General features: G+C 47.5%; 1 pseudogene; it reads right to left on the bottom strand.

Moving 5' to 3' along the window:
* Positions 1–683: 683 nt before the first annotated feature.
* Positions 684–16770, bottom strand: LOC115319057 (annotated as a pseudogene).
* Positions 16771–18536: the final 1766 nt, after the last annotated feature.

The raw sequence follows: 18536 nt of genomic DNA on the forward strand, positions 1-18536 counted from the left end.
AAATTACACAACAAGGCGCTGCTCAAGAAGAACTCAGCTACTCACTGATACAGAACTATAGGTTAAGGACTCCCTGTATGTACATGATAGTTTATCAGGTGAGTAGAATGATGCAATGCTTTGTCACATCAGTGATGAGACCGGGAGGGGTTCCTCAGCTGTCATTCAGGGCAGGCAGATATAGGCTCTGATATGTTTGAATACATGGTTTACTAGTTATGAAGTTGGACATTACATTTACTTAGTGGTAATTGCATTGTTCTCGTTTGCACCACTGCCCACAACACTACAATCGCCATGACCTAGAGCTATCACAGCACACCAAGTACACAAGACAGCAATGCACTAGCTGTCAGACGAGATGTACATAATAGGTTCATCGAAAACTCTGAGAACCCCGACACAGAGCAGTAGGTATGCCTCTCTACCTGCGTCTTGCTGATCTGATTAGTGACTTCTCTTGGCTAAGACTAAACTTAGAAAAACAAAGGCAGCACACTTTACAGGTTCTTTTTTTACAGTTTACATTGAAAATACTGAACCACACACTTTAAGGTGCTATCACAAAATGTTCAATCTTTGCATCCCTAGGGCTCAAATGCAGTAAATGGTACAAAACAAAAAGGAAAATTGAAAGAAAAAGAAAGATAATTAAAAAAATAGTAACACAGACAGTTTGGTCGTTACTGTACACGATGTGAAGGCCGCTGTCAGGTCGGTCGGGCCTGCCGTCGTCGTGCCTGAGGGAACTGCGCGATCAGGGCATTCCTTACAGCCAGGCCCCTCGCGTAAATCTGACGCTCGTGTGATGCAGCCACAGCAGCTCCGTCCTGCAAGTCACAAGAAAATTGCTATGTACTAAAACCACAGATTGCAGGGTCAAGAAGACATGTTGGTAACAGAGTGACATGGCATCAAGAAACAATCCATTGTGCGTGGATTCTTGCCTCAGATGCATAAATACCTTGTGGGGATTAAAAAACACAACTAAGAAAGGCCACAGTGAGGCCTTTCTTAGTTGTGTTCACAGGGAGGTGAGCTTTCACAGGGAGGTGAGAGTGAGCCTGGAAGAGTGCTGTATCGCCATGACAACATAGGCAGCCCAACGTCGGCTTTAAATAATTGGTACCATGACGATTTCGTCCCTCCACCTGGGCGAGAGGTGAGCTAGAACACAAGAAACACTAGTGATGGGAATTATTTGGGTTATTTTGGAACACTGTTTGGAGCAGAAAAAACACTTTTGGACCATAAGCGTAACCTTAATTATGATTCAATCGACTGCAAAATACTATTTTAAGAATCGTGTGTTGGCCTGTTTAAATAAAATACAATGCTTTTGTGGCTCGTGTGCCGAAAGATATGACAAGCATATGAGATTAAACATGTTCGGTTCTGGCCAAGATTCAAAGCTGCTGGTCTTTCCTCACCTAAAACTGCTACACTTCTTTGCCTTTCCCCTTCTGTAGAGCCACTTCCCAGCATAAATAAATTTAAAAATATATCTTACACGTAGAGACTCACTATGAGACAAAGAAAGCCTGTGGAAAATAAATAACCCTTTAAAAAGTTCAGCTGAAATTGTTGGTGTTATTCCCAAGCATTCATTTCACTGCCGACTACATCTACAAAAAGGTGGGTGTTAACCATACGTAAAAAGGGTGTTAACTAAACATAACAATTAAACCTAAAGAGCAGCCCAGCCAAGTTTGGTGAACGTGAATGTTCAACCCTTTCCTGATACTGAAGGGTGAAGTATCCACGACTGAAATTTGAATTTGAAAGAAAGAAGCATAATTGCAGCCAGCAATACACGCAACTTGTCATAATGCTCTGGTTTAGCAGATAAACTAATACCTCAGTTTAATTTAGCAAATTTTACTGCCACATATAAGTTGACAATCAGCATTCACCCAGGCTTATTTTTTTTTTCAAGTCCACGTTTGACTTGCAGTTGAGAACCATTCCACCTTGAAGGGGTGTTTCACCCCTTAACTTCAGGCTGCACTGCAGCGAAGCAAGATTCACGAAATTGCGATGTTCACTCCGCAGGCGTAACCTCTCTGCAGTGCATCAGTGAACGGTGAGAGGTTACTCAATGGAGCTACTTAAACTGCCCAAACACACGACGAACAATGAGCAATGTCCCGAAATTTCTCAGAACCAAGTCACGTTCGATACGAAGGTCGTATCCATAGGTCGGCATTTTAAGCTGTCCTCACTCAAACTCACGATCACTATTTTATCCTCAATCAGAACTCACGCCCACTCACGATCACGATTTATTCAAAATAGGATCATCACCCGGACTCACCCTCACGGCTCAACGCAAAACCAAAACTCACTCGCCGTCATCATCACGGTCGTCACGCTCACAGATCATCACGGTCATCACGCTCACAGGTCATCACGAATCATCAGACTCACAGGTCATCACACTCACAGTTCCTCACGGTCCTCACACTCACAGGTCATCACACTCACAGATCCTCACGGTCCTCATACTCACAGGTCATCACGGTCCTCACGGCACTCACACTCTCAGCTCCTCACGGTCCTCACTGTTACAGGTCATCATGCTCATCACACTCACAGGTCCTCACACTCACAGCTCCTCACGGTCCTCACACTCGCAGGTCCTTGCGGTCCTCACACTCACACAGGTCCTCACGGTCCTCACACAGGTCTTCACGCTCATCACACTCACAGGTCCTCACACTCACAGGTCATCACGCTTGCCGGTTGCTTTCTTTGTGCTTTTCTTTTGTTTCTCTCAAGCCTTTGGTTTGTCTTCGCGTGAGTCGTGCGGCGGGGAAACTTCTGAGCCACTCATCCAATTTGAAAGAAATGCACTATGTTAATGTTTATGCTCCGTACATTTCTACCAAATTTCGTAAACCTGGATGAATTACGAAAGAAACTAAATGCAAGCTGACTAAAGCGGGTGCTTTTAACTTTCGCCTGCTGACAAGGGCGGCGGGAAAACAGAAACGCGCCTTCCGACAGGTTACACAGACAATGTCGCAGTGATTAGAACATCGCCTCGCTGTGCATACCTCGCTCATTTGTACACAGATAAACAATTACTACATATATCACCTCCGTTTCTTTTTTTGTGCCACCCACAGGTACTTCTACGGAAGTTTATGCAGAATGTATATATAGTAAACATATGGACATCGACCCATATTTTTTTGTGTGTGTGTGTGGGGGGGGGGGGGGGGGGGGGAGAACGGTTATATTAGGTAGGGTGGTTTCACGTGACGACGGTTTGAAATCTCACCATAATCCCTGTTGACAGTGGTGTCTGTCAGTCGTATGCTATTCTATGAACAGAGGCCGCGGTGGCCGAGTTTTCTTCTCACTTGAGTTGCTTCTGATTTTGTTGATCGACCGTGCTTGCCGGAGTAGGCTGCGATTTAAGGAGAATCATCGGCTGGCATTGTTTTTCAGTCATCTCGGCCTTTATAAAATACTGTCAGCATTCATTATCTTGATACATGCAGCCGTCCTTGAAGTGATTTCGTTTGGATTGGTTTCACTTTGGCATGACTTTGCTTGGTTTGGTTTGGAGTGGCTTGGGGGTTTGCGGCCGTCCCCATGTGGTTCTTTGTCGCGCTCTCGATCATGTAGGGCGCGCCACTTTTCATGTGGCAAGCCGCGTCATTCTTGACACGCAGTTTTATAATGGGCAATCAGTTCGTCGAACAAGGTTTCATAGACAGATTGTTTCATCGACACTGCGATGTTTCATCGGCAGATCGTTTCTTCAACATTTGTTTCGTCGATGTGTCATCCGAAGATCGTTTCTTCGACATTCGATGCTCGACAGAGCTTATTACTCAGCAACCATATTACTACATTTCGTCGACACTTTTTTTGTTCGTTTTGTTTTACTCGTATGTCTAATGACATTTTTCTTACTCTCTTTTTCATCGACGCGGCGTTGGCTCCTTGACGTCATGCGTTCTTCGCGTGTTCGCAGCGCACTACGGTGTCCGCTTCGGACAGGGCGCAGGTGGCACAAGCGCAAATGCTCCTTACTCTTTGTACGCATGCAGTGCAGTGTGCTGTGCGTAGTGTTGGCTGTGCGCTTACGTCGCTTACGTTGCTGGAGTGGTGCGTGCGGCGCGGCGGCCTTTTGCACACGTATGACCGTTTGGCCGCGTGCTCGGCCTGTCTAGCGGATATTGGTTTACGAAAGGAACGTGCCCTATAGGGGGGGGGGGGGAAACTGAGGCTCGGAGCTCGGCAGCCAGACGGTCGGACGTAATTGTTGCTTTCTGTCGTGCTTTTGGCCGCGTGCACACTTGACGCTCGCGAGATGCTGAATCATTCCAAACTTTTTCTAAAAGGAGTTGTTCTCGACGCAGTGGTGGCTTAGTATACCGCTCATTTTTTGTAGCGTCATGTGAGGCTTATTTTGTGCCCAATAATGCACGCGAAATTCCAAAACTAACGTTTTGCAAGTGTTCCGAAATAGGTAGTGACGTAGAGGTTAATCTGTCGGTTTCGGTAGTCTTTAAAAGTCCAATGAACGAGGTATTTGCATTGTTATAGAGTCGGCGCATAAGGAGTTTGAGCGAATATAGGGGGCACTCCGATCGATCCAACATGGCGGAAAAGAGGGGGATAGATTTGCGGCGCCCGTAGATCGGTAGCGTATAAATTAAACAAAGCGTGCTGTTCTGTTTGTTTACGTGTGCGAGACGATCATCGCTTCAACCAAGACCTACCGTGATGCTACAAATGAAGTGTTCAAGCCAGTCGAAGGCAAGCAATCTTGCCATAGTCAAGATATGTGTGCAAGTGTTCGACGTGAGCTCTCACGCTGGTGCAGCTGTCATCAAGTTGAACCGAATGTACTTGGGTCCAAAGAAAGGTGCACATCAACAATGTTGGCGCGTTGAAACTATGACGCGTACTTTATCTAAAACTAAACTTATCGGTCTGCGGCTACAAACATTTTCGTTGACGTTGCTTAGATGAAGTAACCATTCAGGCCTTGCATTAAACGGTGTTGCGAACTCTTCGGTTGTTCTAGTTAATTGTGCTAAAAAGCGGTTGGATGGAAAGTATGACAGCTACAGCATACAAGGGACGACTGAGGTCTTTATCCTGCGTTCTATGTATGGAAACATCGGTATCCTTGGTGTTATATTGCGATCAGCTGGTCGCCGATCGTCCTGTTTTTATGCATAATGTAAACAAGCCCCGGAAGCGCCAATCTCATTTCGATGTGCTTGTGCACCCCTACAAGCCTCCTTTTGGCTCTTGTGGAAAGCTTTATTGTAATAGCAATAGTCTCATCGGCCGTTCAAGTTGTATGTACCACGGTGATATCTGCTGTGTGCGATCTGCAAAATAAACAAGTCTGTATTAAATGCCAGAAAGAGAACAAAGGTAAAGCTTTTTTTTTAACTTTTTTTTTCTTTTTACAAAAGAGGGCAAAGCTTCTGAAACAAGAGCAACCTAAGCTGATATTTGAGTGTGCTCAAGAATGAATGGCAAAAGGTGCTTATGCTAAGTGGTAGATGTACACAGTTAATTTTCTTTTGCCTCTGCATTGTAAATTGAAAGACATGTATCAGCAGAAGGCACGCGTCCTTTTGAAAATGTATTTTATTAGGGCAAAAATAGGTTTCCATACACAACCGAAAAGTTCGCAACACCATTTACTGCGAGGCCTGAATGGTTACATCATCTAAGCAACGTCAACGAAAATGTTTGTAGCCGCAGACCGATAAATTTAGGTTTAGATAAAGTATGCGTCATAGTTTCAGCCTCAAACGCCAAACATTGTTGATATGTACCTTTCTTGATGACAACTGCACCAACGTGAGAGAGCCCACGTCGTCGAACACTTGCACCCATATCATGACTAGGGTATGGCAAGATTTCTTGCTTGAAGTGAAGATCATCTCGCTACGACTAGCTACGACCACACACCGCAGCGATGCAGGCGTCGAAGGGGTGCATCGCAGTCAGTTGCCGTCACCCGACGCTGCTCGTTTGACATTCACGGCTTTCCGTCCAGGTGCTTCGTTTGTACTTGGAAAAAATGCGTTCGTGGCCAACGCATTTACACAAAGCCAACGCCCAGCTAACCTATCTCCCTCTTTCTCTTTCGGCGACCGGCCGCCAGGGCGGTGACATCGTCGCTGAAACTCCTCAATCGCCTACGTCGTCTTCTTTGCCATAGGGCAGCTGACCGCTTCTACGTGCGCGAGCTCTCGCTGGAAGCGTAATCCTATTTATATAGTGCTCATCCGTGTGTACTGTAGCGAATATTTCAGGCCCAAGATATCAATAGTTTATTGTTATCAACCAGGAAAACGCAATATCTGTAAACACCCCCCGACAAAGAAAGAAAACGAGAGCTCGCCGTTCGCTTTGACCAACGTTGGCTTTGACCAATAGACCGTTCTCACCAACCGTCAAGAGCGTGCGTGACGCAGCCATAGTTGTACTTCACAGGAGGCAGCGGTAGTGCACGAGACGGCTCGTCTCGTGCACTACCTTGGCGTTTACCCTCGTGCGGAAAGATCACAGTTCCCGCAATTCATTGCGACAGAGGAGGCATTGCGAAACTGGCGATGAGGTTGGTCTATTATCCCAAGCCCGGTTCACAAATCTGCGTTTCGAGCGACAGAAACGACAAAAACAACACGAACGACATGACAAAGGGGACGATTATGTTCGTATTACAGAGCGTGGCAGATAATGCAATGAGCAGCTTTGTCAAGCAATCATTTGTCACGGTTGTCCCGGTGTCATGTCGTTCGTGTCGTTTCTGTCTTTCCTGTAGCTCGGAAGGCAGATGTGTGAACCGGCCTTTACGAGCCTACTCTGATGGTACGCTTGAACGTCACGGAAAATCGGTCTCCTCGCCTTTTCGAGGTGTCGCCACGGGTACGAATACTGGCGGGGTATTAAGTGATTTGTTCGGCACACAAGCGTCACTACAGGTTATGACTCTGTCAACATTGCCTGAATCCTATTCTAATTGTAAAATAAAATATCGAAGGTGTCTTCCCGGGCACAATGTCCGCCCATATCAAAATCGAACTTGGCGGTTTTTTTTAATGCAATATTTAGCATTATTTCGCGCATTAAGTTCCCGGAAATTAGCAGCACATTCGGGAAATTGAAGTTGAGTGTTTTTTTTTTTTTTTCATAACTCGCGGAAACGATGACAAACGGTTTCTCCGGACATTTAGTTGCAAATTCACAAGATATATTATAATTTATGTTGCATAATTATCAAATTCGCGGCCTTTCTGTAACCATCGGTTCAAGACAGATTCTCTGTCGCTCGGTTAACAAGTGTTCATTCAACGCAGTAGCGCACTTCAACGAAGCGCTGATCAATCTTGCCGTCCGCTACACCATTGTAAAAATTCATTACGGGCTTGAATCATCGCGATATGTGTCATATGCGTTCCAGCGATAAGAAGTGTTTCAGAATTGAATTGTAAAAAGTTGGTTATCAGATATATTATTTTTGTTTTACAAGAAATTCTTGCCTCACTCTGAGCACCTGTGCATTAGACCATAACAACGTAAAAAAGAAACATGAATAAACAACGGCCAAGGGGAGCACAGCGTCACGCACGAAGCCCGAGAAGCCCGGGCAATTGGCGCCTAGGAGTCGCGTCCAGCCGGCGCGCCGGCAACCCGGCCGTGGCCGGGGTCCATATCACAAGAGCGAATGACATTTTAGCGAACGGCGACATTTGAGCGAATGGTCGTTTTAGCGAATAACGGGGGCGCGCGTTAACCCATCCGTCGCGCTGCGCTTTACGCCGCTTCGCGGCGACAGTCTTCGGCAACTCATTACAAAAATGTGAACCCATTTGGCCCACCCGAAAACGCCGCTTCGCGGCGTCCGACTATTCGCTAAAGTGTCGTTCGATGAAACGTGGGCGTTCGCTAAAACGTCATTCGATCAAGTGAGTGCCTCCCCCGTGGCCGTGGGGCAGGCGCCGCGACGTTGCGGCCACTGCGCGCCTCCGTCAGCGAAGGCACACGGCACACGGCGAATTCTGCGAATCCCGATGAGCCAGTAGATTTATTGGAGTAAGACACATGGCAGCGTCTCACAGGCGTCCATTCTAGATGCCACCTGTCTCTATGCGACGCTCTAATTGGCCCACTGAGTCGTAGCTTCCACAGTTTGCTAAGTGTGCCCATAAGCAACCAGCAATGCAGCTTGGAAGTTGGCACGACACGTTGCACCATCTAGCGACTGAAAAATAAAACAACTTGGATAGTCCAGGACGGCCTGGGCGCCTGGGCCTGGGTCGCGAGGACAGTGGGCGGGCGCATTTAGAAACCACGTGTGAACGTGGCATTTGGGATCGGCGTGAGCCTTTTTGGAACTGTTTTTTCATAAAATTAAGTCTCAACTTCACGTCTCTATGACCTTTCCGGGTTCCTGTGACATCTCCCCTAAGCCTAGAGTTTCCCCCAAAAATAAACGCCGCTACTGCTGCGTGAAAGACTGCCATGGTCGTGCAGGTGACCCAAGCGTCAGACTTTACCGCTTCCCTTTAAGACCTTGGAAAGCGACACGGCGACAAAGTGGATTACTGGAGTGCGATGCATCAAGTAAGTGAAATTTACATTAATTGTTGAAGTGAACGAAAATAGATGTGCAGGCTTGGAAAGTGGTCTGACAGACTCCTTTTGCAAAATAACGTATTTATACTAGTTTTCTTATGAGTCTCTGAGACAACCATTTAGAGAAATACAGTAGGAAAAATAGGGCCGATTGTTGCTTCGCTTTGACGTCGAGAATCAGGCGATCAGGTCTTCAAGCGAGATGCCCTTCGACCTGTTCCCGGCACTCGTAGTTGTAGGCGTGCATTTGGTTGCGACCGCGCGCGCCGTTCGGCACGCGCGGTTGCAACCAAAACCTTTTAAGCATGCAAGTTTTTAAATAGTGGATTTTCGTAGAAAAAATTTTTGTTTGTTTCGGCTACCAAATTTAATGCTGAGTCTGGTAACAGATGTGACGGTGTGCGGAAAACAGGATGCTCACTTTTTTTCTGGGAAAAGCTCATGCGAAGCGTAAATATCCTTCTCATATCCTCTCGCCAGACTTGTGCACTGTTCTCTAGCACGGAGATTTTGGTTCTAATTACCCACATTTTATTCTAGTGTCGTGGGGGCGCCGGGAGAAGAAGAGGACGGTCGAGGGAGGCGCGAGCGGGGGCCAGCCGGCGAGGAAAGAGGAAGAGCCTGCTGCACGAGGCTGGGGCCGGGCAGGAACGATAGAGCCGTTCTGGCTGGTCCGGCCCATGTCGGTCCCAGGAGCGTTCCACCAGCGAGCTTCGGATCAGGACCGGCGGAAACGGCGAGCCTGGCCTTATCGGCCTAGTCCATGACGGTCCAGGAGTGGTTCTGCAGCGAAACTCTAGCTGTGATAGCCCGGAACAGCTAGCGTACGCAGTGCGTGGGAAGTACGATCCGCAGGCGTGGACACGGACTCCGACTGCCAGCTATGAACGACGGGCGACAACTAGGGTCGGCGGGTCCGGACTGCCGGCTCTCGAAGACGGGCAACCGGGAAGTATAGTAAACCTATTCGCTGCCTTCTCGTTGCGTTGTGTCACTTCCTGGGAGACGAGCGAATCACAGACCGATCGGGCGGCGATTATTATAGAGCGACGCCGCAAGCGCACGAAGACAGTTCAAACAGGTGTCCAAATGACAGCTTCAGATTATGCTCTCAACACTTGGACCTATCAAGGCTCCCGATGGTCTTAAAAACCCCATAAAATAAAAAGGGACATGGCGCGCACGTGCACACGGGGACTGCTGAGATCGGGTTCGCCGCCGCTCGCCACGGCCCGACGGGCAGACTAGCCACTGGCCGACCCATTAAGAGAGACCCCTCCGTTTGTGGCGCCGAATGCATCACTCTCGTGGCACCGCCTGGCCATTGCCGGCTGGCTGTCCTGCACTTGCGCCATCTTGCCCCAAGCAACACTTAAAAGCATGATATCGCACAATGTGAAAGACCTCACTCGAAGCTTCGATCGATAATGACACCGCCTTTGTCGCACTTCCTGAGTGATGACTCATTGCGAAAGGTACGTTGAGGTGCACGGAGAAATGAAATTCCGGGTGCTGATGAGGATCATGCGAGTCATTTAATTTTATTGCAGCTGTGCGAACGTTATAGTTGACGCAATCATAAAATTCTGTGCCCACTGACACCAACTTGACAACAGGAACCGAAATACACACGAACCTTTCTATGCCACAGAGAGAGGAGCGCTAGCCGTTTGGAGCGCTTCCCCAACTCCGACGTTACCGCGCCGCCTCGAGGCGCCGTCAGTCCGTTGGCGTCTCGCAGTCTGCCGTGAAGCGAAGAGCGAACGCCGAGGAGAGACGAAAGCGACCCCCCCCCCCCCTTTCCTCATTCCCCCTCTGCCCTCTACAGCTGGTTGAGACATTGCGGAGGGCGCTGGCAAGGAGGAGCCTGCAAGAACAAGCACCCCCCCCCCCTCCTCCGCCCTCCACAGGAACCGCCGCGTTCACATGGCGAAGGAGCAGGCGAGCGACACCCAAACCAACTCAGAAGGCCCGAACCCCACGCAGTACTTGCGAAGCGAGAGTCTCCTCGCCCACTAAGACGACCCGGGAGCTCACGTGACCAACCCAGCTAAGAATATACCAGCGCTCACCGCGACTCATCCTGGCCATGGTCCTCAGGCTCACGCCATCGCGCAGACTAATGCGATCACCGGACTCATATCCACCCAAAGACTCACGTCTTGATTCAGGCTCATGCTCATGAGCCTCGAAACTCACAATCACACTCAAGAGACCTCAAAACTCACACTCATGAGTACTTCACTTAGCGCTCAAGCTCACACTCACACTCAAGAGTTTTAAGAACTAACAATCACACTCACGGTCAAACTCACGTTCATGAGTTCGCAGGGCTCACACTCGCACTCACACTCATTAGTTCTCAGAACTCGCGATCACACTCGCGATCAGACTCACGCTCATCAGTTCTCAGGACTCACGCTCACACTCACACTCATAAGTTCACGTACCTCACGATCACACTCACACTCACAATCACGATTTTTCGAGACTCGCGGCTTCATTCACGATCACCTCAAATCTGATGGTGAGCGTGAGTGATCGTGAGTGATCGCACTCATGAGTGAGAATGCCGAGGTATGGTCGTATCAAACTAAACATTACTTTCAGCGATACCCAAAAGTTATGGAAATTCACGCATGCGTAACTTAACAATCTGGCAGGGAAGTGATGCATTAAGATACTTTCTAATTTGATAAAATGAAATGAGCTTTTGGAGCATTGTTAGCACAAAGTCTTCGCATTAAGCTGAAAGTTATCAGAATGCAGCAAGGTAAACACTTTTGCACAGTAGGGTGCAAATGGTGCAGCAATCTTATCACTGCAACAAGCACCTCTGCATGCACCTTAAAGCTCAAAGCATGTCCATATACTGGCGAGACTAACAGTGAAAGTGACTAGTCTCCATATGAAGAGGGGCGATTTATCAAGATGTGGCATGAAAATGGGCATTTATGGGCACTTTTCAATGTTCTCAATATGCACTTTATGAAGCCGAATGTGCACTGTGTGATTTGGTTCCAGTTAAGATGTCTGAATAAGGCGTTATTGATGGCTTCATCAAACGGTCCAGAAGTTACTTGCCAGGGCGTTTTAACGCCACCCACATTTCGGGAGCCTTGTCGTCCCCGCACACCTCCAACTTCTGAAATCCTTCGGGGATCTAATGTTGGTCCTTGTTTGCACAATATTTTCGCTAATGATAATTTTGATTATGTTCAGTTCCCTCAATTATTACAGTATGCTGACGATGTAAATATATATCGCAAAATTGAAGGAGACTGCACGGCATTGCAAAGGAATATTGGAGCAGTCAATGCGTGGCACTCAAATAACGGCCTAAGCTGAATTCGAGAAAGACTAACGCCATCAAATTTAGTCTAAAAGAGAGTACATACATGTCGTTCCATGCTCAACATATCCGAAGTAAACAAAATGTAAGTCATATATGATCCTGGCATGCTATCGGACTCCGCACTTTGGATGAACTCGCACAATGATGCTACGCTCGCTTCATCACCGAGGATGCTTGGCATAGTTTCTAGAACTACCTGAGAGTTTCAAATACTGTAATCTGTGCTCGTGTTGTATCCTATTTCCATTCAGGTCTGGACTTTGCATCTACTGCCTAGGTTTTAGTTAATTCTTCGAAACCTTATCAAGTTTAAAACATCCAGAGAAGTTACATTAGTTTTATGTATGACCGATACCTCGGAAAGAAACGTTAGCATAACCATACCTGGCTATTAGGTGAAATCTGTAGACACAGTTTCGGAAGAAAAATAACTTAATGGTTTGTATTTTTTGCAAAATTGTTTAAATGGCAAAGTGACATGCCCAAGGCAAGAACTTGCCGTGAGCTTTTCTGTACCTCATTCTTAAGGTGAGTGAAAAATGTCTTATGTTGGTAAGTGCTTCAAGCTCTAGACCATCACGCGAACGGGACTCATTTTATAGTGTTTCAGTGACTGTGACTGACATGTTTATGACATTGAATAATTTAAAAAAAACTTAGTGATGTTGAAGCTGCCATAAATAGTGTCGAAGTTTAATTTATTAATTATAATTATACGTGTAGTGTTAGAATCTTAAATATGTTTTTCTGTCTGTGCTGTTATGAATGTACTGTGACAGACAATACGAGCTGACACAGTCCTTCACACTTCTTTGGCATGCCTGCCTGTTTTTGACAGAATTATGGTGCAAACCAGGAATGGAATGCAAAGTGGAGGTCTTATACTTCCAACTATTTGACAAAACTGGAGATAATGGAGCTTGTCGGGAGTGCATATGCAGAAAAAAAACCAGGTTGGATGTTTCAGCTCATATTGCCCACAGGGCTACCACCAGAAAGGCATGTTGTTGCTGGCGGCATAGTGAACAAACAAACTGTGCTAGAGGCTGCAGTGTTTTGAAAACACTTAGTGGTTTTACCCGTGGCGACCCAGGAGGCGGCTCTTGTGGCTCAGGCCCACCGTTGCTTGAATCGCCGTCTACATCGTCTCCTTCTTCAGCTTCGGGTTCCGGCTCCCCCGCAGCGATGCAAACGTTGTACAGAACTGCACAGGCTGCAATGACGGTGGCAGCGGTCTGCGGTGGGTGGTACAGGGTCCGGTGCTTGTGGAGGCAACGGAACCTGTTCTTCAACAGGCCGATGCAGCGCTCCACCACAGACCGCACGGAGGAGTGGGCCACGTTGAACCTTGCTTCCCGAGAGTTCGGTTGGAGCGTGCCGGGGACTGGCGTGATCAGCCACGGGGCAAGGCGATAGCCACTGTCTCCTGCATGCCCAACAAGCATGCATGACATCAAACACTAAAAATAAATCAAGCATTGTCATATGAACCTTGGCCACCACTCACAATTGCATATATTAGGGGTGGCCAAACTGCGGCTCGCTTGCCGCATGCGGCTCATCGCGGGTTTAAGTGTGGCTCGCGGCTTTCGGGTGAGCGTGCCCCCCTTCTCCTCCGTTGTTCCAAAGACGAAACATGTTCTAGAATTTTAAAAAAAAGCTCAGTCTTGGCAGCCTTGTGCTACACTACGTACATACAGCTGGACTGCTCCTTGACAGATTGATGTGGCCAGTGACACTGTTTCCTTTATTGCTTTAGAAAGAATTTCGAACCGAATATGCGTAACGGGTGTCAGGGGCAGTGGCCAGCTAGCGAACCAGCCAAAGCATTAATTTTTGCCTAGCGATTTAAGTAACGTTCTGCTGCTTGGTGTTATTTGTTGCAGTCAACAATTATATTTGTCCCCTTTGGAAAGCACTGTTCCTTCTACACTGTTTCTTTTTAAAAGTTGCCCCCCCCCTCCTCCTTTCTTTTCCTACGGCTCTTTAAACTTTTGTTGTTTTGTCTGAGGCTCTAACCCCATGTCACTCTGGCCACCCCTGGCATATATTCTCGAGAGAACACACATCTTGCAGGCAGGGGTGAGGAAGGGACCATCTTCAGAATGTTTCATCTTTCGCCCGCAGATCCAGATACCTCCATCAACCTGAACCATACATGAACCATGCTAACACTTGCATAAACTGGAGCAGTCCATTTATGGGACAAAAATTATTTTGCGATATTAAGTAAAGTCTTTATCTCAATTCTATGGCATATAACTTACTGAATGTCCTTCTCACCGGGCCTGTAAGGAGCTGACAGCGGTGATTTGTAGAAGACTCCTAGCAAATGATAAATTTCAGAACTTTTTGACACAATTATGCTATCTGCAAAACCACTTGGAATGTTATGTTTTTCCTGCATGGGGTCATATACCAGTGCAAATCCCATTATTTAAGAAAAAAATTAGTTAATTTTTTTAGTATGTCTTGTAAAAACGAGGAAAACAATCAATTACATTGTTTTTTTGCAATACCTCATTTACTTCGATAATTAGAAATATGAAGAGTCGTTCTGATGTGCAAGGTACAGTGCGCCGCAAACTTAACGCCGCCACGGCATTTGCCGTTTCTGACAGTCCCTGCGGTGGCCGGTTGAACTATCTGAAGAATGTTTGGGTTCCCGACTTCTATTCCGCAATGAGAAGGCACCCCAAACGTTTTGGTGACAAATTTAACAGTAAGTAGCCGACACGAGCTCAGTTGTTGGGAACCCAGTGGCGGCGTTAAGTTTGGGGTGCACTGTACAGTTTGGTCCATATCCATCCTTGTTGGTTGTTGTGGTAATTATTGCATAAGAGAGAAGACACCAATGAGAAACAGTGCAGTGGCCTCACCATTGACCCCATTGTCAAATACAGTTGTGAAATGTTAGTTTAATTTCCTACCCAGCAGGAATTCATCAGGCTAGAGGCCGCTTTCCATTGCCCTTCGAAGGGACGACCGCTTCCACACGTAGCTGTCATGGGCCCCACCAGGCATGCTTGGGTCTATGTAGATGACCCGTGCCTTGTAGTCGCACAGCTGCAGAAGGCAGCAACACAAGTCTGTCACATCACTCACAAGGAATTCCAACACACTGCTGTAATTATTAAAGAGTCAGCAATCTATGGCCAAGCCTTTCCCCTATGGTTAATTTTGTTACACTTGAAGAAAGGAAGCATACATTATTTTTATTAGTGCAAGCACTGTCGGTTTAAATTAATGTTCTACCTCTCATACTATGACATGTGTTGTATTCACCTGCATGCAGGGGCGGATCCAAGAAGGGGGGGGGGGGGGGGGGGCGAGGGGGACGGTCGCCACCCCCAAACAAAATCGATCCCCCCCCCCCCCCCCCCCTGTTTCTGCCTCACACTTCATTTTCTTTACTGTAAATGACTTCATTTTCGTGGGCTCGATATTTTGCAAATTCGGTGAACTGTGTCACTCAGAAATAGTTAGTGGGCATGAAATTTTGCAAATTGGAATTCTACATATTTGTTAACATAGAAAAGAAAACATGTCTACAGGATCTATTATTCTTAATATTAATTAAGTCGCGAAGTTCGCAAATATTAGGTCCCTGCAAACATTAAGTCACTTCCAGTACTTGTTGAACAAACTCATTTTCCTAAAATGCATATCTGAGTTTAACAAGACCGCTTCTGCGCGTCATTGTGTGTCAAAGTCTTGAGAAGACAACAAGCTATAGAATACTCTTGGCATAGACTCAAGAACGAATGGTCTTCTTCCTTGTATGCTAGTAAAACTACAATCAGAAACATGTTGGCAGACAAATGCAAGAACTTAAATGTACAGTTCTTCTCCAACTGTCACACACAGAATTATTTCAAAGTTATCACTGCCACATACCACTCTTACCTCGACTAGTCAGAAGCCCAAATCTAAGGGATACTGTCACTGATGACACAAAAGATGCACAGTACAGAATCGTTCACAAGTTTACGTATTACACTGATGTTCAGAGAAAAATGCTTGTCCAAACTTACATTACATTGCTTTCGTGACGTAGCTTATTCCCCAGTGTTCACTGGTCATACTCACGATAGGAGGACATGATCCGACACACAGTGCAAAAGCATTCAAGGCTGTTTTTTACTCACAAACGGGTATTGCGGCGGCGACGACCTCGCCAAACATCACTTTTGTCGCGCCTCGAGAACATGACTCGATGAAAAGATTGTTTTGTCTATTTTGCACCTTTTAAATGGAGTAATTGGTCCCTCAATAAACATTTGCCTTACTCTCAACTTGACAGATAAAATAAAAACTGAAAAAGGCTATGTCTAGAGTGTCGCCAGACGGCACTCTTGCAGGGCTTTCAAGTGCCGTCCGACTGCATTCCACTCGCGCCTTCATGTGCCGTCCGAAAGGAAGTCGGACGGTGCGTGTATCACTGAGGAGCGCGCCGTCCGCAGAGGAATCATTGGCTGCTACTCAATTCACTGCCGAATCACCGTATACACAGTTCATAAAGAAATAGGATAGCAAAATAAGAGATGCACTGCACCACTTACCACAATAACATTGAGTGCATAGTGGTGCTTTCGGCACAAGTAGGCCGCCTTGGTGACGGTCTGAGTGTCTCGCGGGCCCAGGATCGCGACATGAGTTCTGTCCACGCACCCAACGACACCGGCAAGCATGCTGTCGGCTCGGGCGAAGCCCTCCTTGGTGGCGGCCTTGCTTTCCGCGTGGAAGTTAATCCAGCGGCTGCCGAGCCACTCGACGATGGCAGCAGCAACAACTCTAACAGCCCGGCTCACAGTCATCTGGGAGACTGACAGGTGTTGACTGACAGAGAACTTGTGGTTCCACGGTCATGGCGGACGCGATTGTCCAACGCCTCCGGGGTCCGGGCGCCGAACGAAGGTCGTCGCAGAGTCAACGCACAACGTTCTTCGAAAGCCGGTACTGTCGCCGAAAGTCGTTGTCGAGGGGTTGAAAGGCGTCCCGGTGGTCTCGGTAGCGACGCCGACGGTGGCGGAAGATAAGCTCGGCCGCAGCGTACGGCACCGCCATGTTGACAAAGTTTAACTTCGCCTCGATCCGAAGCGAAGATTTCCAGCTCAAACCACGGCTCTCGCAAAGTTCGGAAACGTCACTTTGACGTCAGCGACAACTTCGACAAACGAGGTTTCGAATCACTTTCTTTTTTACACAAACTTTGGAGGGATTTGGAGCGTCAGCAGGTCGCCTAGGGACAATCTGCAATGCATTACTTTTAGCCTGGCGTAGGGATGTAGGGACAAACTGGCGCTACGTCTTCGGCGCAGCCGTCCAAATAGCGCGCTCCTCGCGCGCTCCACGCGCGCCTCGATAACTTTGCTACGTTCTGCCGATCTCGAAGAAATGAGCGTTCTAATAATTGACACCTCGCTCGGCTGGACGTCAGCGTCGCGTGAGTCCAATTAGCGCGTTCCTCAACTTTCGGGCACAAAGTTGTGCTCCACGAGTTTAGCTACCCAGTTCTTCCGCAACGTACATTGCACGCCATCAAGATCGCCGTGCACTGCAGGCGATATTTGGGAACTTGATATGAGGAAACGGCGACCTCTGCCACACCAAACATACCACCCCCTCTCTCCCCCCGCCCCCCCCCCCCCCCCCCCCCCCCCGGATTTGCGGTGCATAATAAACCGTTCAAATCCGACACCACATATAGCTTCTCCTTATATACACAACTTGAAGGTGTCGCCATTGCTGCGTGCTGAAGTTTATTCATACTTACTGGCTCCCTCGAATTCCTACATCTACAGTATTAAACTAACACGGGGAACCGAACGTCCGCGGTCCATAAAAACCGGCACGGCCGCGAAGGACGTTACGGGCACATTTCGCATAGGCAAGAGGGCGTAGGGTTCTGGATAGTACTACTACGCCAGACTGTAACGCGTTGACGCCACTAAGCGACAGTACTCGCAACTACATTACCCTTAGAATGGCCACCGATATTTTTCGCGCACTGTGCTCTGGCCTGTCTAAACGGTCGGCTGCCCAGCGGAGACGAACGAACTTAGTCACTTCTTTAGATATCCGCATCCGGCGATTATAACCGAAGCAGAAGCAGAAACAAAATCGCTTCAAATGATGCTTTCAAGTGTGAGCACGCGGCATGAAGCTTGCATTTTGATCGTTCTTGTTATTAGAAAGCGTATTCGAAATTTTTTATTCGCTGCTCCAGACTTTGCGCTATTTTGCTGGATGATACCTTGAAATCTGAGATACTCCCACATCTATTATTGCGAAGAATACAAAAGTGCAGCTTTCCCGCTCATGCGTTTGCATGCAGTGGACGCAAAACTATTTTTACAAATACTTAGATATTGTAACGAACGCCGTCTTGGAGACCGACAGGCGTCCAAGCGACCTTCCAAGAAGCCAGCAGACGTGGGAAAACGTCCAGGCATTTCTACGTTGCAAGAACCCATTGGGCTCCCGAAAGCTCAAGGACAAGCGGCGGCGGCGAGACGAGAGTGCTGGTCAGCGACCTTTCAAGAGGCCCGCCGACGTG

This window comes from Ixodes scapularis, unplaced genomic scaffold (genome assembly GCF_016920785.2).
Source record: "Ixodes scapularis isolate PalLabHiFi unplaced genomic scaffold, ASM1692078v2 PGA_scaffold12__126_contigs__length_90152505, whole genome shotgun sequence".
In the NCBI taxonomy this organism is placed as follows: domain Eukaryota; kingdom Metazoa; phylum Arthropoda; class Arachnida; order Ixodida; family Ixodidae; genus Ixodes; species Ixodes scapularis.